We start from the raw sequence: 10,285 nt of genomic DNA, 5'->3' as shown, positions 1-10,285 counted from the left end.
ATTTCATGTGCCCCAATCCCCAGTTTTTAAAATTCCCTGTCCACCAATATTATCAGAACTCTGGAACCCAATGCTAAAAATTTGCGCATGTTCAGAAAGGAAGATGAGGGAATAGGGGTGATGAACAGCAGCGGGTCTAGGGGTGCTAGCCCTAGTAAATCCGGCCCTGGTGAAATATACACATTAACCCACAGTTACAAATTCTACCCCAAATAATATCTTGCCTTACTATTCACACTATCCAATAGTTACAGTCATTTCCCCTGAGAAACTCTTTGATTTACTATACACACTATTCCCCAGTTACAGCTCATTCCCCTCATCTTGTTTTCATTATAGCTTTATGGAGAATTCAAGGAAAGAGAAGTTGGAAGAGAAAGAAAGAGAGGAAACAGAGAAAATCGAATCACGGGAGGAGAGAGAGAAGAAAGGGTGACAGCAAATGAGGGAAAAGGAGGATGGGGCATTTCTGTCATATTTTTGTCAAGTCAAAGCAATTGATTTAACCCCTCCACCCTCAGAGAGACCTTCAGTACCCAGCAGATGTATTTGGACTCCAGACTAATGTCTCACCTCTCCCCGTACACTACTTCTGTGCACCTCTGAAGACTGAATCTTTCAAAGTAGAGGAGTAAAGTACTTCCCCAGTCTGACCCGCACCCAACTCAAACCCACAGCAGTCGCCCACATTTCAACCTGAACCCCCAACATGTGGGTTTGAGGTCAACCAGCAAATCACTACAGGGGAGAGTCAAATATGTTTTGGTATAACATGGGGGCAGCCGTGTGTTTTAGGTGTAGGTCATTTGGTGCAGTATAACTTGATGGCAAATGAGGGAAAGAACCCTTTATACACCAATTACCATTAGAAGAGGAGGTTCGGCCTAAATATTTGGAAGGGGTTTTTTACAGTGAGAGCTGTGAAGATGTGGAATTGTCTCCCTGAATCAGTGGTACAGGCTGATACATTAGATAGCTTTAAGAAGGGGTTGGATGGTGTTTAGCAAGTGAGGGAATACAGGGTTATGGGAGATAGCTCATAGTACAAGTTGATCCAGGGACTGGTCCCATTGCCATTTTGGAGTCAGGAAGGAATTTTTGCCCCTCTGAGGCAAATTGGAGAGGCTTCAAATGGGGTATTTTGCCTTCCTTTGGATCAACTAGCAGTTAGGCAGGTTAAAATAGAGTTAAAAGTTTGAACTTGATGGAAGTGTCTTTTTTCAACCTAACATACTATGTTACACTTATTATAAATACAATAATGCTGTGGGGCTGCAGGAAAGCTGCAATTGCCCCATTATCTGTGTTGTTTAACCTGCATGTTCTTAAGAAATCAGCGGTTCTATGATCCGGAAGTCATCTCAACTGACATGTTCTTAGATGTAACACTCACTGCTGAGTTCTAAACTGTCTCTGGAAGCAATATCAGCACAACACAAACATGAAGAACACAGAACGGGCACACGGAATTGCTCTTCCATGAAGGGGTGATCCCCTGAGTCTATTGTGATTGGATTAGTGGAAGAGTTTATACGTCGAGAACTTCCCACACCCAGGGCCGCCATTAGAAATCACGGGGCCCCGTACAACAAAATTTTTGGGGCCCCCTGGGCCCCGCCCACACTGACGACCAAGCTCCGCCCCATATCCCGCCCACATCGCAGTTAAAAGACCACACAGACATCAGCGCTAAAAAAGTAACCCCCCCCCACACAAGTTGTAAAAAGCTATTGATGGTCAGGGCCCCCTTATAAAAAAAATTGGGGCCCCAAAAAAAAAAAATTAAATTTTTTTTTTTTTTTAAAAACATTGGTGGCAGGGGCCCCCTGTTAAAAAAAACTTGGGGCCCCAACAAAAAAAAATGTAAAAAAAACTAAAAAATAAACAAACATTGGTGGCAGGGGCCCCCTTCTAAGTTAAAAACAAATTGGGGCCCCAAAAAAAAATTTGAAAAAAAATTTTTTTTTTGAAAAAAAAAAAAAAACATTGGCGGCAGGGGCCCCCTTATAAGTTAAAAACAAATTGGGGCCCCAAAAAAAAATTTTTTTGAAAAAAAAATTTTTTTGAAAAAAAAAAAAAAATGGTGGCAGGGGTCCCCTTACAAGTTAAAAAAATTTGGGGCCACCAAAAAGAAAATTAATTTTTTTTTTAAAAAAAAAACCCAAAAAAATGGTGGCAAGGGGCCCCTTACGAGTTAAAAAAAAAATTGGGGCCCCAAAAACAAAAGTTTTAAAAAAAAGATTGGTGGCAGGGGCCTATAGAATATTAAAATAATAAATTGGTGGCCAGGGGATTAAAAAAAAAAAAACACAAACTGGTGTTCAGTAGAATTGAACTCATGGCTTCAGTACTTCAACTTCGCCTCCTTTCGTGACTTCGGGTCTTTTCACCGCTTCAGGACTTCGGCTTCGGCTGTTTTCGTGACTTCGGGTCTTTGCGCTGCTTCAGGACTTCGGCTTCGGCTGTTTTCGTGACTTCGGGTCTTTTCGGCGCTTCGTGACTTCGGGACTTCGGCTTTTTCCGTGACTTCGGGTCTTTTCGTCGCATCGGCTTCGGCTTTTCGGCACTTCCGCATTCGGCACTGAAGAGGCAAGACGTACGGCTCGGGCGCTCGTAAGGGGGGCCCGGATCTTCAAAAAAATGCAGCGCTGCCGGGCCCCCCTTCATGCCCGGGCCCGGTACGCTTGACCCCCCTGTCCCCCCCTGATGGCGGCCCTGCCCACACCAGTCAGTTGAACTGAAGAAGCTGCTCGGATGAGTAGTGAAACGTCTTCATTGATTCCTCAGCAAGTCCAGCTGTTTTTAGATTTACCTATACTAGCTTCTAAGTGTCTAACTTTATGAATGTTTCCCACAAAATAAACACATGTATCAGAGACATAATTTAGTTTATGCATGAAAACACAGATTTGGATAGTTCCATGTCTCCTGAACTCGCCAATACCAAATTTGTATAGTATGTGATTAAATTAATTATTATAAAAATTTGTGAAATTGTTCAAAAATAACCAAAGCTTCCAGTCCACAGCACGTCTCCTACAGGTCATCGGGAACTAAGCTAAAACACCAAAAATATGAATGCCAGGGATCCGCTGAACAGTTTGATGCCCAATGTAGCAAGAAAAAAGTACACTCATCTAGAATGTCATATATTTTTGTTAAGTACACATTCCCCCAAATTAAAAATGGGTACACGTCTTTAAACTCAAAAGTATCAAGCCACAGAGCTTTCCTAAAGTTGCCAATTTTGAGAACATTTCCAAAAATCACCTTAAAGGGGTGGTTTACCTTTAAGGTAACTTTTAGTAGGATATAGAATCAGGGCCGGATTTACATAGCACCCCTAGGTCCCCTCCCCTTTATTCGTGCAAATTTTAATCATGGACTGGAGAAATGGGGAAATTTAAAAAAATGATTGTGGGGGCGTGGCCTGATGCTAGATGTGAACAGACGTGTTGCTGGGTGCTCCTCTCTCTGGGCATTCATAATTCTAAACCTAAAACCACCTTAAACCCTCCAAAACGGCCTCAGATGAACCGGACTGGCAGCAGTTACCCCAGAGGATACTAATGGGGCAGAATCGAGCCCAGAAAAGGGCTTCATTGACAGCCAGCAAACTTGAAAAATATGCCAGTGAGGATAGACAAGATGGCGACCATGCCTCGACAAGGAGCCCTCCCTCCTCTCCCATGATGCGGCCTACGGCTGAACCTACACTACAGGAAATATTACAAGAGATAAGGGAGTCTAAAGATGCCTGTACTACCCTCATAAATGCCAAAACCGATGAAATAAAGCTGGACCTCTCGATAATAAAGCAGGACCTGCAGAAGATTAGAGAGAGGACGGCAGCTGTGGAGCAGCGAGTAAGCACCCTAGAGGATGAATGCGCACCGATGCCAGAGCGCATAACAGAGGCACACCGACTGGCAACCAACAGCATCGCAAAGATCGATGACCTGGAAAACAGGCTCCGTCGTAACAACCTCCACTTTGGGGCTTCCCCGAAGTAGAAGCGGATAAACCAGAGAACTTCATCGAGGAGTGGCTGCTGGATAAATTCGATAGGGCCAACCTCTCCAACACCTTCGCAATAGAAAGGGCCCACAGGATCCCGACACGGCCTGGACCACCCGGAGCTCCACTGTGGCCATTGATAGCCCGACTGCTTAACTCACGCGTCAGGGATACCATTCTTGCAATGTCGCGAAAGCAAGACGTCCTGTCCTTCCAAGCGGCTTCAATTTCCATCTATGCCGATTACTCTGCTGAGGTCCAGCGTCAGCGCGCCAAGTTCCTTGAGGTAAAAAGAAGGATCAGAGCGGCAAAAATTATATATACAATGCTCTACCTCGCCCGCCTGAGGATCGTACAGAATGGGGCCTCATACTTCTTCACAGTGCCGCAGGAGGCGAGCAATTGGCTGGATGCCCAAAATGTTCCGGCATTATAAGCTCAGGATGACTGGATACTTCTGGACGGTAAAGGTAACCAATAACGGCTGCTGGACTGTTTTGCAAATTCCCTCCCCCCCCCCCTTTTTTTTTTTCCTAAGTTGATTTTTTCTCTTTGCCGTTTGTGTGTTAAAAGCTAGGACTGGCGGCCAACTTACTACAATAATATCGTATAATGTCCTCCGATAACATAAAAAATGTCCGGCTGGGAGGGTCAACACAATCTGGGCCAGAGGGAGGAGGTGAACTGAGCTGGACTATGTGTTTTCTAACAGTTCACGGTCTGTATGTAGGGCCAGGTGTAATGGCCACCATGTACACATTGAGTTTTTTTCAGGGATTAATTCTTCCCCCAGTTAGGGAAGGGGTAGAAAGGGAGGGGTTGTAAGATGGGGAATGTTGGGTACTGTTATCTGTGGTTTACAAATGTTAATGCTCAAGCTGAAATCAGTTAGGAGGTCCAATATGTATGCATGCAACTGTTACACCATAGCAGAGGGTAAATGGATACCAAGCTAATCAGTTGGAATGTCAGAGGACTTAATTGCCCTATTTAAAGGAGGCTGGTCCTAGATCATCTCAAGCAAAATCAGGTTAAAATAGCATTTCTTCAAGGAACCCACCTAACAGGGGGCAAGGTCATGGCTCTCAAAAAGCCCTGGGTAGGCTGGGCATACCACTCCACCTATTCAAACCACTCAGCTGGCGTAGCACTGTTAATACACAAAGCAGTCCCGTTTGTGCTGAATGAGATAAAAACGGATGTTAACGGTAGATATGTTTTTGTACATTGCCATATTAGCAACAAGGAGTTAGTCCTTGCAAGCATATACATCCCCCCCCATTCAATAGGGAATGCCTAGTGGCCCTATACCCCCATGCGAATACAATCGCTATGGGCGACTTTAATATTTTACTAGACCTAGACAAACTGGTGACGCCAGGACAAATGGCGCCATACAAAAAGAGGCATTTACAGCAACTCCTTGATGAGATAGGCCTGGTGGAGAGCTGGAGGTACATGCACCCAGGAACCAGACAATATTCTTGCTTCTCACATTCCCAATCTAGAATTAATTTTGCAATGGTGGACAGACCCCTGCTACCACTTATCAAGGTGGTGCAATACCTCCCCAGAGTGATCTCTGATAACCCTCCACTAGGGCTAATGATCCAGATCCATAACTCGAGCCAGCCCCCCAGATGGTATTTGAACCCGGTGTAGCTAAACATCCTATATAACGAAACTACATTGGAAGCCACAACACAGGAATTCTTTGCTATTAATAAAGGGTCAGCTAATCCTCTGATAGTATGGGATGCCTTTAAGGCATATCTCTGAGGACAGCTAGGGGCAGAAATTGTCGCATTTAAAAAGCAAAGCTTTATGAGGCAAAATAGTTTGGAGAGTGAGGTTGTTGCAACTGTACAGCTAGCGACCTTACAGCCCACTGTGGAAAACCTCTCAGCCCTTAAGCTCAAACAGCAGGAATATAGCCAGTATATGACACAAAAAGCCCAGAGAAAGCAATTGTTTACCAAAGCACACATATACGAGCAAGGGGAAAGAGAAGGTAAAATGCTAGCTCATCTCTCTAGGCAGCACTCCACCCCACCAACTATAACAGCTGTATTAGACCAGAGTGGAATCAGCCGTACGCTGGTCCAATTCTACACTGATCTATACTCATCCAAGTTGACAAAGCCCATAGAAAACATAGACACTTTCCTCGAGGGGTTAACTACCCCCAAGCATCAGTGCTTGCGTGCGAGGCATAAGCGATCACGTGCGGACAGTAGCTCTCGTGTGTGCATGCGCGCCAGCAGCTTTCGAGCACGCATGCGCGTAAGGGATATTATCAGGCGCAAGTCTAGTGCCAGGTCTGGTCTTGGAGTAGGCAGAAGAGGTAGCTGCCCAGCGCCCCAATCGTTGTGCCCTAGGCAGCTGCCCCCTCTGCCTACTCCTAGTTCCGGCCCTGGAAAAGCTACATAACTTACAACAAAGGTTAACTGACCACCAACAGAGCTGGTCTTCTGAAATGCTAAAATATCAATATTTATGGATCTCTCTCCAATAACACGAGCAAAACAAAGAGAGATACGGCCAGTGACTCAAGAAGTACACAAAAACAATATCCCCTACAGCTGGGGCTTACCCTTTCACTTAATTGTAAATAAAGATGGTAAGCAACACACTCTGCAGGACCCAGATGACAGCAAATCTTTTTTAAATAAATTGGGCATCCTAAATACAAGCAAAATCCAACCTACTGCAATTACACCGACAAAGCCCAGGCCCCAACCAGTGTGGACTAAAGTCCAAACTTCACAACATAAGCCATCAACACCTAACCAGTATCCACCACAGCAAACCTGTACCCCTATACACATGCCATCATACCCCTATGTATAGGTCATCAGTACCCCATGTGGGTTTCTAGCATGGGTAAAAGGGTGGGCGGGTTCCCTGCCCTTGCGTGGGTAAAGAGGCGGGTGGGTTCCCTTCGTGAGTAAAGGGGCAGGTTTCCTGTATGGGTAAAGGGGTGGGTGGGTTCCTTGCATGGGTAAAGGGGCTTGCGGGTTCTCTGCGTGGGTTAAGGGGCTGGTAGGTTCCTTGCGTGGGTAAAGAGACGGACGGGTTCCCTGCGTGGGTAAAGGGGCAGGCGGATTCCTTGCGGGGATAAAGAGGCGGATGGGTTCCCTTCGTGAGTAAAGGGGCGGGTGGAAAACATGCTTGGGTAAAGGGGAAGGCGGGTTCCCTACATGGGTAAATGGGCAGGCGGGTTCCCTGCGTGTGTAATGGGGCGGGTGAGTTGCCTGCATCGATAAAAGGGTGGACGGGTTCCCTGCGTGGGTAAAGGGGCAGGCAGGTTTCCTGCATGGGTAAAGGGGTGGGCGGGCACCATGCATGGGTAAAGGGGCGGGTTCGCTGCGTGGGTAAATGGGCTTGCGGGTTCTCTGCGTGGGTAAAGGGGTGGTCGGTTCCCTGCGTGGGTAAAGGGGTGGGCGGGTTCCCTGCATGGGTAAAGGGGCAGAACAGCCTCTTTATTAGAGAGAGAATAGGTGCTCGCTGTGTTTTACCCCTGTGGGATTGTCTCCCCTGAGGGGCAAGATGTTTACTACAAGTGACACACGGGTGCTACTGTGTATTATTGGCACCCGGTGATCTGGGTCATTATAATTATATCTTCATAATCATTATTAATATAATTATGGGAAAAAAGATGCCTGAAGTTGGGCTGCCCCTTACCTGCCCTTAAGTTGGGGAGATTCCCCTGGTGGGAAGGAGCACAGCTTACAAGCAGGCATCAAGGAGGGAGGGCAGATGCAGGGTGGGGTGCAGCCCACAAGCAGGCAAGGAGGAAAAAAATCTGTTATACCCTCTCTCATTGCATAACAGCCACCAGTGGGAATTATCTGCTGACTGGCGCCTATGACAACACAGCCAAAGTGTGGACATACCCTCTGTGGGGGGCAATAATGACTCTCACTGGCCACAAAGTGAAAGTCACAGGATTGAACATTTCATGGGACGGAGAACTAATCACCACCTGTTCCTTCGACAGAACCTTCAAGCTGTTGGCCTAATATAACCCCCCATAGTGACTCTTCAGGGTGTGTAGATAATATAGATGTTTCTAAATCCTGACTGCCAGGTGTGTGGCCCTCTTGCTACAACTCCCATATCCTCAAGTTGTTAAACTACCACTCCCTTATCCTCCCGAAACGCCACATGCCCAGCACCTCTAATACCAGAACTGTTGGCGCTTTCCTCTTCACCTGTACCTGGTGGCATCTCATCCCTGCCCCCACTCTGCCCACCATGCCCATTACATTCTATTGCACTGGTTTCCCAGGGTCAAGAAAAAACGCACCAGTTATTGGACAGTCGGTGCCAGCGGGTGTTTCTATTCATTGCACAAATACAATTAGTCAAACCGGAATCTACTCAAGTTCTGTGTGCCACAGGTGCGAGGAGTTGGGCAGAAAACACACACAATGGGCATCATGTGCTGCTTAACAACTGCTGCCTTGTGTTTATTATAAAGGAGAGAGAACAACCTGGTTGGCCAATCAGAATGCGACTTCTGTGTGGGTAAAGGTGTGGGCAGGAGGGTTCAGGTAGGATCCCTGTGTGGCTAAAACACATTTGCTATAATAAGTACATATCTAGCATGTGACTTATGGTACATATACTGCAATAGCTAATGCAGCCATTGAGGGAAGCTTAAACTGCCCTTTCCATTCAGTACCATGGACAGCACTCTGTGGCTGCAGCTCCTATTGATTAACACACTGGTTGGTGGCACCACTGTCACAGCAAAGAGTCAGTTCTATACACCTACAGATAACATTTTTATAACATTATTCCTATTAGATATCCTTGTACCACGGATATAGGCTGGCTCTGTGGTCAGACATCTATACGTATAGGTTTATCTAAGTATGTGGCATATGGGGTCCCCAAAATGAAGACACCCCATTTGAGCCATCAGTCCTGTCATTCCAGATACTGCAAAATCAACACATTTACAGATTTCTTTTGAGGGGCAAAGGTAGAAAAGGCTACATTAAAGTTGGAAAGTTCACATTCCACTGAATCCCATTAACTGTAGATATGCTTGTCTTTCTACTCCAAAGCATCAAGCCGCAAACCTTTCATAAGTTTTTATATTTGGTTACATTTCCAAAAATCCACTCAAAGTTTTCACCTTGAAGTATCTTATCTCTCAAATACTATTGGTTACCAAGATAAAAAAAAATCTAAATATGAGCGCAGAGAGCACATTGGCCCTGGACCCCTCCGCCAACATTGTGGACCTCCCCCTTGACTCCCTCTGTTGCAAAAAGCTGAGCACACGAGGGGGGGCAGCAAGCTTCCTCAGGCAGCGGAGAGAAAGAAGTTGGGTCTGAAAGGACAATGTAGAGCCAAGGGTTGGAAATATATATATATGAAACTAATAACGAGGACATGCCAGTGGGTCCCAGTTCCCCCAGTTCTGACACTGCCTGTCAAATAAATGCATATCTGGCTGCTGTCTATCTGCTGTATAGTATAATAAAAAAACATTCTCAACCCTTATCTATGAATTACTTCTATAGCCCTCTACCAGAAATTGTCTTATTGGGCAAAGCCTGAGCATGTTCTGTACCAACAAAATAGAAGATTTAAGAGAATAGCACACCACCATGTATGTTGCAGGTGGGGAGCTTACCCCTTTTATTTAAAGTGACCACCTGTGCATCAATGTGGTCACTTTAAATAAAAGGGGTAAGCTCCCCACCTGCAACATACATGGTTTTGTGCTATTCTCTTAAATCTTCTACATTGTACTGACGAGTGCCGACTGTCTAGAGAGATCTGCACCACCAGGGCAGGAAGCATTGTGGAAAGGGTGAGAGGTGCGGTTCATCTACACACAGAACCTGTACCAACAAAAGCCATAATACTTACCATGAGAGTGTCCTGAGAAATGTCTTGTCTTCTTCTGTATTATGATCTCAATTCCATCACTTCTGCTTTATCTCTTTTCTTCTGCTTCTTACTGGCATATTCCTGATAAAGACAAATTAATGAAAATTGTTAATATAAAAACTCAGTTTTTTTGGGGCTACTTAAGGTTTCCAAATCTACCATAATTAATGTGCAATCCCACTAAATAAATAACATTGAATAAAACCACCATGCTTACGCAGCCCTAATGCTAAGGGGACCTGTCACCACATTCCCCTCTAAAGGGCTGAGCAGTGACTATAAGAAAACTAATCCTATGTTAACCAGCCCTCACACTTCCTACTTACTTGGGTCCTGGCTGTGGTTCTCCTGCAAA

This window comes from Xenopus laevis, chromosome 8L (assembly GCF_017654675.1).
Source record: "Xenopus laevis strain J_2021 chromosome 8L, Xenopus_laevis_v10.1, whole genome shotgun sequence".
In the NCBI taxonomy this organism is placed as follows: domain Eukaryota; kingdom Metazoa; phylum Chordata; class Amphibia; order Anura; family Pipidae; genus Xenopus; species Xenopus laevis.
This window is presented reverse-complemented; position numbering follows the sequence as displayed.